Source organism: Myotis myotis, unplaced genomic scaffold (assembly GCF_014108235.1).
Source record: "Myotis myotis isolate mMyoMyo1 unplaced genomic scaffold, mMyoMyo1.p scaffold_m19_p_19, whole genome shotgun sequence".
NCBI lineage: Eukaryota > Metazoa > Chordata > Mammalia > Chiroptera > Vespertilionidae > Myotis > Myotis myotis.
This window is the reverse complement of record NW_023416323.1, coordinates 7,728,398-7,737,620: the sequence shown is the minus strand read 5'-3', so window position 1 is coordinate 7,737,620 and position 9,223 is coordinate 7,728,398. Positions and strand designations below refer to the sequence as shown.

The 9,223-nt window shown below is 40.2% G+C and overlaps 1 pseudogene; it reads left to right on the top strand.

Moving 5' to 3' along the window:
* Positions 1 to 5,673: 5,673 nt before the first annotated feature.
* Positions 5,674 to 6,512, top strand: LOC118674865 (annotated as a pseudogene).
* The last annotated feature ends 2,711 nt before the right edge of the window (positions 6,513 to 9,223 follow it).

The window sequence follows — 9,223 nt, the reverse complement described above, 5'->3', positions numbered from 1 at the left end:
GGACAAATTCCTAGAAAAATAGAATCCCCCAAAACTCAATTAGGAAGAATCAGAAAACCTGAATAGGCCCATAACAACTGATGAAATAGAAGCAGTAATAAAAAAATAAAAAATAAAAAAAAACTCCCAGCAAACAAAAGCCCAGGTCTGGACAGCTTCACAGGGCAGTTTTACTAAACATTTAAAGAAGAACTAACACCTATACTCCTCAAACTATTCCAAAAAATCCAAGAGAAAGGAACACTTCCAAGCTCTTTTTATGAGGCCAGCACTATCCTAATTCCAAAACTAGATAAAGTCACTACAAAGAAAGAGAATTACAGGCCAATATTCCTGATGAATATGGATGCTAAAATCCTCAACAAAATATTAGCAAATGCATCCAGCAATATATTTAAAAGATCATACACCATGACCAAGTGGGATTTATTCCAGGGATGCAAGGCTTGTACAATATTCTCAAATCAATAAACAAATTGAAAGACAAAAATCAAATGATCAAAAAAATTCACATGATCAATCAACTGATGCAGAAAAAGCATTTGACAAAATCCAACACACATTTTTTATAAAAACTCTCAGCAAAGTGGGAGTAGAGGGAGCATATTTCAACATGACAAAGATCACATATGACAAACCTACAGGCAACATCATACTCAATGGGTATAAACTAAAAGCATTTCCCTTAAGAATAGGAACAAGACAGGAATGTCCACTTTCACTACTCTTATTCAACATAGTACTGGAAGTTCTAGCCACAGTGATCAGACAAGAAGATGAAATAAAAGGCATCCAAATTGGAAAGAAGGAAGTAAAACTCTCATTATTTGCTGATGACATTATATTGTACATAGAAAACCCTAAAGACTCACCGAAAAACTACTAGATTTAATAAATGAATTTGGCAATGTAGCAGGATACAAAATCAGCACCCAAAAATCAATGGCTTTGTTATATACTCATAATGAATTCTCAGAAAGAGAAACTAAACAAGCAATCCCATTTGCCATTGCAATAACAACAACAAAAATGAGATACTTAGGAATAACCTTAATCAAGGAAGCAAAAGACCTGTACTTGGAAAACTACAGGACATTGAAAAAAGACAAGAAGATAGAAACAAGTAGGAGAATATACTGTGTTCATGGATTGGTAAAATCAACATAATTAAAATGTCCATACCACCGAAACAATATACAGATTCAATGCAATTCCTATTAAAATACCAATGGCACACCCTAACCAGTTTGGCTCAGTGGATAGAGTGTTGCCCTGCAGACTGAAAGGTCCCAGGTTTGATTCTGGTCAAGGGCATGTACCTTGGTTGCGGGCACATCCCCAGTGGAGGGTGTGCAAGAGGTGGCTGATCGATGTTTCTCTCTCATCGATGTTTCTAACCCTCTATCCCTCTCCCTTCCTCTGTAAAAAAATCAATAAAATAGAAAAAAAAAGGAAAAAAAAGGAAAGAAATGTTAAAGGGAGTTATTCAGGCTAAAATAAAAAAAAACACTAGATAGTAGTAACTCTAAGCCATAAAAATAAATAAAGAACAATGTTAAAAGTAATTACATAGGTAAATATAAAAGTCAATACTATTGTGCTTTTGGTTTACAACTCTTTTATATTATTTTACAGGCAATTGCATAAAACAATAATTATAAAATTACTAGAGACCCAGTGCACGAATTCGTGCACCAGTGGAGTCCATTGGTCTGGCCTGTGGGATTGAGCCAAAACTGGCTCTCCAACATCCCATGAGGGGTCCCAGATTGTGAGAGGGCACAGGCCAGGCCGAGGGACCACACTGGTGCACGATCAGGGCCGGGGAGGGACACGAAATGTTGGCCAGCCAGGGAGGGACTGTAGGAGGGCTCCAGGGCATGTCGGGCCCATCTCACTCAGTCCGGATCAGCCGGAACCCTACCAATTGGAGCATCTGTCCCCTGGTGTTCAGTGCACGTCATAGCAACTGGTTGACTGGTTGTGTGCTCTCTGGTGGTCAGTGCACGTCATAACAAGAGGTTGAGCAGCCTTAGCATATCATTAGCATATTACGCTTTGATTGGTTGAATGGACGAATGGACACTTTTATTATATAGAATGTTAATGAGCACACAATGTCTAACCATGTAATTTGTGACAATAATAATATAAAGGTGGAAGGGTGGATATATTTAGTAGCTGAGTATCTGAATACTACTGAAAAAAATATGAAATTTTTAAAAATATATTTTTATTGATTTCAGAGGGGAAGGGAGAGAGATAGAAACATGAATGATGAGAGAGAATCATCGATCTGCTGCTTCCCACAATGCTGGGGTCCAACCCCAGCAGGTCCAGGGGTTCCCAAAGGTTTAGACGGAGTTGGCGAAGAAGGAATGACACGGAGACAGCGTTCAGTTGATCAGCAGCCTAGCCAGGATCTCCAGCCAAGTTCTGGTCTGGATCTCCAGCCAAGTTCTGTTCAGGATCTCCAGCAAAGTTCTGGTCAAGATCTCCAGCAAAGTTCTGGTCAGGATCTCCAGCGAAGTTCTGGTTAGGATCTCCAGCCAGGTTCTGTGTCCATGTTCTCTTGCTAGGTTCTCCAGCCAGGTTCTCCAGGTTCTCCAGCCAGGTTCTATAGCCATGTTCCCTCGCTAGGTTCTCCAGTCAGGTTCTGTCCAGGTTCTCCAGCCAGGTTCAGTCACTAGGTTCTAGTCAGGTTCTCTTGCCATGTTCTATCCAGGTTCTGTAGCCAGGTTCTGTCTCTAGGTTCTTCAGCCAGGTTCTGTCCAGGATCTTTTGCCATGTTCTCTCCAGCGAAGTTCTTCTGTCTCTAGGTTCTGTGTAGGTTCTGTGTCTAGGTTCTGTGTCCTGTTGTCTTGTTACATCTGTATTTATACCAGTTGATTCCAATCCTATCAATCTCTATTCCAAAGGTTAGGGCGTTTCTTATCTCCATTCCAGGGAGTAAAGATTATGTAGCTTAAGCATGATTGTTCGTAAAGTGATTAATTACCCGCCTGGCACTTAGTTAAGCGGTTTTATTCCCTCCCTAACTTCAGGGGAAAATCCCTACCTGGGGAAACAACCTTTCTCAGAGAGGTGACCTTGGTTAAAAAACATAGTGCCAAGAAGGTGAGCAAACATATTAAGAACAGTATGCCATATATGCCAGGTCCCTTGAAACAGCAAGGATGGACCGGCTGCCGGCACCACAAGCCAGTCCCCCGCTGGGGATCGAGCCTGCAACCCGGACATGTGCCCCAATCAGCAATCTAACCGCGACTTCTAGGTTCATAGGTTGATGCTCAACCACTGAGCCATGCTGGCTGGGCTAATGTGATATTATTAAACTAGGTTGTTATAAGTTCATGATGTTAATCGTAATCCCCAAGGTAACCACTAAGAAAATAACTAAAAAATACACAGACAGGAAGTAAGAAGGGGATGAAAATGGTACACTACAAATAATCAAGTAGATTTCTCTTAAAAATGGAGAAATTGCCGAAACCGGTTTGGCTCAGTGGATAGAGCGTCGGCCTGCGGACTGAAAGGTCCCAGGTTCAATTCTGGTCAAGGGCATGTACCTGGGTTGCGGGCATATCCCCAGTAGGAGATGTGCAGGAGGCAGCTGATCGATGTTTCTCTCTCATCGATGTTTCTAACTCTCTATCTCTCTCCCTTCCTCTCTGTAAAAAATCAATAAAATATATTTTAAAAAATAATAATAAAAAAAATAAAAATAAAAATGGAGAAATTGAGGAAGAAAAAAACAAAACAAATAGCTAAACAACAGAAATAAATTCTTCCTTATTAATAATTACTTTAAATGTAAATGTGTTAAAGTGACCCATTTAAAGGCAGAGATTGGCAGATTGATTATTTTTATTATTTCAATTTATTTTTTATTATTTTTATTATTAAAAATATTTTTATAGATTTTTTTTAGAGAGGAAGGGAGAGAGATAGAGAGATAGAGAGATAGAAACATCAATAATGAGAGAAAATCATCAGTTGGCTGTCTCCTGCATGGCCCCCACTGGAAATGGAGCCCGAAACCTGGGCATGTGCCCCGACCAACTGGGAACTGAACCGTGACCTCCTAGTTCATGGGCTGATGCTCAACCACTGAGCCACACCACATGGGTGGCAGATTGAATTTTTAATAAATGATCTATGTCTTCTATTGTCTGCAAGAGACTCATTTTATAGACCCAAAGAGGTTAAAAGTAAATGGATGGAAAAAGATATTCCATGCAAATAGTAACTAAAAGAGAGCTGAAGTGGATATATTATCAGGTAAAATAAGTTTTAAGTCAAAAAAGGATATGAGACAAAGGAGGTTATAAATTGATAAAAGGTTCAATCCAAAAAGAATATAGAAATATATATATATATATATGCAGAGCCCCAAAATATATGAAGCAAAAATTAACAGAATTGAAAGGAAAAATAATACTCCACTTTCTATAATGGGTAGAACCACCAGACAGAATATCAACATGTAAGGAAATAGCATACTTTAACAACTTTCTAAACTCTCTAAACTCACTAGACTTACAGACATAAAAAACACTCCATTTGCCTGGCTGGTGTGGCTCAACGTTTGAGCATTGACCTATGAATCAGGAAGTCATGGTTTGATTCCCAGTAGGGGCACATGCCCAGGTTAGGGATTTGAACCCCAATGTGGGGCATGCAGGAGGTAGCCAATCAATGATTCTCTCTCATCATTGATGTTTCTATCTCTCTCTCCCTTTCCCTACCTTTCTGAAATAAAAAAATATATATACATAAAAAAAAGAACACTATTCAACAACAGCAGAATATACATTCTTTTCAAGTGCACATAGAACATTCAGGATACATAAGTTAGACCTCAAAATATGTCTTAATAAAATTAAAAATATTGAAATTATATAATGTATCTTTTATGATGACAATAAAATGAGAAATTAATAGACGGAAAACTGGAAAATTCATAAATATCTGGAAATTAAGTAATATACTCTTTTTTTAGTTATTAATAAGCAATACATTATTTTTAAAAATATATATTTTTATGTATTTCAGAAAGGAATGGAGGAGGAGAGAGAGATAGAAACATCAATGATGAGAGAGAATTATTGATTGGCTGCCTCCTGCAACCCCCACACTGGGGATTAAGCCTGCAACCCAGGCACATGCCCTTGACTGGTATCAAACCTGGGACCCTTCAGTCCACAGACAGATGCTCCCACTGAGCCAAACTGGCTAGGGCATAAGCAATACATTCTTTAAAATATATATATATAATTGATTTTTTACAGAGAAGAAAGGAAACGAATAGAGAGTTAGAAACATCAATGAGAGAGAAACATCAATCAGCTGCCTCCTGCATACCCCCTACTGGGGATGTGCCCACAACCAAGGTACGTGCCCTTGACCGGAATCGAACCTGAGACCCTTCAGGCCGACACTCTATCCACTGAGCCAAACTGGTTAGGGCAGCAATACATTCTTAAACAGCCAGTGTGTCCAAGAAGAAATCACAAGAGGAAATTAGAAAGCACCTTGAAAAAAAATTAAGACTCAATCACACCATACCAAAATTATTGGATGCAGCAAAAGCAGTGCTAAGAGGGAAATTTGTAACTATAAACACTTACATTGAAAGAAAAGAAAGATTCAAGTCACTTTCCCACATCTACTGCAAGGATGAATATCTTCCTCAGCAATCAGACTGTTGATATTCCAGAATTGTCAATATCACTCTGAGTGGATGTACAGTTATTATGAAGGGCCCCAGAGGCACCCTGCAGAGGGACTTCAACCACATCAATGTAGAACTCAGTCTTCTTGGAAAGAAAAAGATTGACAAATGGTGGGGAAATAGGAACTGGTTACCATTCATACTATCTGCAGTCATGTACAGAACATGATCAAGGGTATTACATTGGGTTTCTGTTACAAGATGAGGTCTATGTATACTTGCTTCCCCAACATCCATATTCAGAAAAATGGTTCTCTTGTTGAAATCAGAAATTACTTGGGTGGCCCTGGCCTGGTGGCTCCATTGCTTGGAGCATTGACCCATACACCAAAAAAGGTTGCAGTTTTGATCCCCTGTTGAGGTGCATACAGGAAGCAACCAATCAATGTATGTCTGACTTCGATGTTTCTCTTCTCTCTCTCTCTCTCTCTCTCTCTCTCTCTCTCTCTCTCTCTCTCTCTTTCTCTCTCCCTCCCCCTTTCCATCTCTCTACAATCAATAAAAACATAAACTCAGGTGAGAAGTGAAAAAAAATAGAAAGAAATTTGTTGGGTGAAAAATACATCCACCCACAGGGTTCAGATGAGGTCAGGTATTGCTTGTACAATACCTCAAGCGCAGAAAGATGAGTTGATTATTGAAGGAAACAACATTGAACTTGTATTAAATTCAGCTATTTTGATTCAGCAAGACACAAGTTAAAAATAAGACTGTCAGAAATTTTTTCGATGGTATCTATATTTCTGAAAAAGAAACAGTTCAGCAGGCTGATGAATAATATCTAAGTTGTCCAGCTATAGGAACAGTAAGATGCCAAAAGACTCCTCAGATTTATTTGCAGTATTTTAAAGATGCAATAAAAACCATGTATTGAAAACAAAAATGATCTCAAGTCAATAACCTACCTGTACACCCCAAGGAACTAGAAAAAGAAGAGTAAACTACACCCAAAACTAGCAGAAGGAAGGAAATAATAAAAATTATAGTGGAATAGATGAAATAGAGAATAGAAAAAGCAACAGAGAAAAATCAATGAAAACAAATGTTAGTTCTTTGAAAAGGTCAACAAAATTGACACTTTTAGGCTAGACTGACTATGAACAAAAGATAGGAGACTCAACTAAAATTGGAAATGAAAGTGGAGATGTAAGTACCTATTTGATAGAAATAAAAAGGATTATAAGAGAATGCTATGAACTGAAAGGTCAGACAGAGGGCGAAAACCAGGACTACAGGCTTTATTAGAGGAGAAGGACCCGCCGGGCTGTCTCACAAGGGGAGAACAGCAGCACGTGCAGGGGTGAGCACGCCTTTTGAGGGGCGGAATGGGAAGGGGCGGAATGGGAAGGGGTGGGGGCTTAGTGTACTTGGCGCACACTGATTGGTGGCTTACTGTATGGTCCATATAGGACAAGGGCTTAGGGTATTTGGTAGGTGTGGATTGGTGGTCCAATGTATAGTCCATATAAGGTACCTGGTTAGTCACTCAGGTATTTCCGGGCTGCAGGTTATGTCATACTCTGCCCACCAGTTGGGGGAAGGGAGGATCTATCATGAATAACTGTACCCACAAATGGGATAACCTAGATGAAATACAACAATTTTTGGAAATATACAAACTACCAAAACTGATTCAAGATTATAGAAAAACTAGAGGCCTGGTGCATGGATTCGTGCACCTGTGGGGTCCCTCGGCCTGGCCTGCAGACATCCCCCAAGGGGTCCCAGATTGTGAGAGGGCACAGGCCAGGCCAAAGGACCCCACAGGTGCATGATCGGGTCGGGGAGGGACTGTAGGGGGGTTCCAGGGCATGTCCGGCCTGTCTTGCCCAGTCCTGATTGGCCAGACCCCAGCAGCAAGCTAACATACTAGTTGGAGTGTCTGCCCCCTGGTGGTCAGTGCACCTCATAGTGACTGTTGAATGGATGCATATTAGGCTTTTATTATATAGGATGGGCAAAGGACCTAAATAGACACTTACCCAGAGTGGACATACAGATGGCCAAGAGACATATGAAAAAATGCTCAAAGTCACTAATCATCAGTGATGCGAATTAAAACAACTTCAAGCCTATCAGAATGGCTACCATCAACAAATCAACAAATGACAAGTGCTGGCAAGGATGGGGGTGGGTTGGGGAAGGGGACCCTAGTACACTGCTGGTGGGAATGCAGATTGGTGCAGCCACTATGAAAAGCAGTATGGGGTTTCCTCAAAAAAATTAAATATGGCCCAGCTAGCGTCACTCAGTGGTTTAGGGTCGACCTATGAACCAGGAGGTCATGGTTCATGGTACATGCCTGATTCCTGGTTAGGGCACATGCCCAGGTTTCAGGCTCAATCCCCAGTGAAAGGTATGTAGGAGGCAGTCGATCAATGATTCTCTCTCATCATTGATGTTTCTTCATCTCTATCCCTCTCCCTTCCTCTCTGAAATCAATAAAAATATATTTAAAAATAAAAAATAAATATGGAACTTCCATTTGACCCAGTAACCCCACTTTGGCAGGTGCCTCATGCTACTGGGACCTGAGAGGGATTCTCAGTGTACAGGAGTCAGTGACATGACATGTGGAATATTCAGCTATAACAGGCAAAACAGCAGCCAACCGCTCTCAGAAACTAACTGGGCTGATAATACTGTGGATGAAAGGGGCCACATGCTAACCTGACAAGCTCAGGGAAGGCCTGCATGGCGGTCTTGCAAACTCAGAGACCTAAAGTAACCACAAAGGATGGTCTGAAATTAAACTTTAACTAAAAGCAGTTATGGTGGGTAGTTACATCCTAAGCCAGTATCTTCACTGACAAGATCAACTTTTACCTTAACTGAGCCTATCTGTCTTTTTGCATCTATAAAGAAAATTGATAAATATCCCTGCTCGCATGGAGTTCATATTCTTTTTTTTAATTAAATCTTTATTGTTCAGATTATTATATTTGTTCCTCTTTTTTCCCCCCATAACTCCCCTCCTCCCAGTTCCCGCCCCACCCTCCGCCCTCACTCCCCACCCACTGTCCTCATCCATAGGTGCACGATTTTTGTCCAGTCTCTTCCCGCATCTCCCACACCCCTTTCCCCCCCAAGAATAGTCAGTCCATTCCCTTTCTATGTCCCTGATTCTATTATGATCACCAGATTATTTATTCACTTGATTCTTAGATTCACTTGTTGATAGATGCATGTTTGTTGTTCATAATTTGTATCTTTACCTTTTTCTTCTTCCTCCTCTTCTTAAAGGATACCTTTCAACATTTCATATAATACTGGTTTGGTGGTGATGAACTCCTTTAGCTTTTCCTTATCTGTGAAGCTCTTTATCTGACCTTCAGTTCTGAATGATAGCTTTGCTGGATAAAGTAATCTTGGTTGTAGGTTCTTGCTATTCATCACTTTGAATATTTCTTGCCACTCCTTCTGGCCTGCAAAGTTTCTGTTGAGAAATCAGCTGACAGTCGTATGGGTATTCCCTTGTAGGTAACTGAG